The sequence below is a fragment of the Apus apus genome, chromosome 1 (assembly GCF_020740795.1).
Source record: "Apus apus isolate bApuApu2 chromosome 1, bApuApu2.pri.cur, whole genome shotgun sequence".
Taxonomy (NCBI): domain Eukaryota; kingdom Metazoa; phylum Chordata; class Aves; order Apodiformes; family Apodidae; genus Apus; species Apus apus.
The window spans coordinates 25,409,026-25,409,231 of record NC_067282.1 but is presented as its reverse complement, the minus strand read 5'-3'; positions in this window follow the sequence as shown (position 1 = coordinate 25,409,231).

Sequence of the window (206 nt, the reverse complement as noted above, 5' to 3'; positions counted from 1 at the left end):
GTTTGATTTTGCAGGCTTTATTCTCTTGCCTAGTCCACATACATCTCTATCACTTCTGCAGAATCAATCACATGACTCCTTGATAGCATTGCTAGAATAAAATACCAGCTTTCCAGTTTTGGTAAAGTGACTTGACTTGATTAAACCTGGATAACAGTAGCTTTGCCTATAATTAAAGCTGTCAACCAGTTCTGAAAAGCAGATTC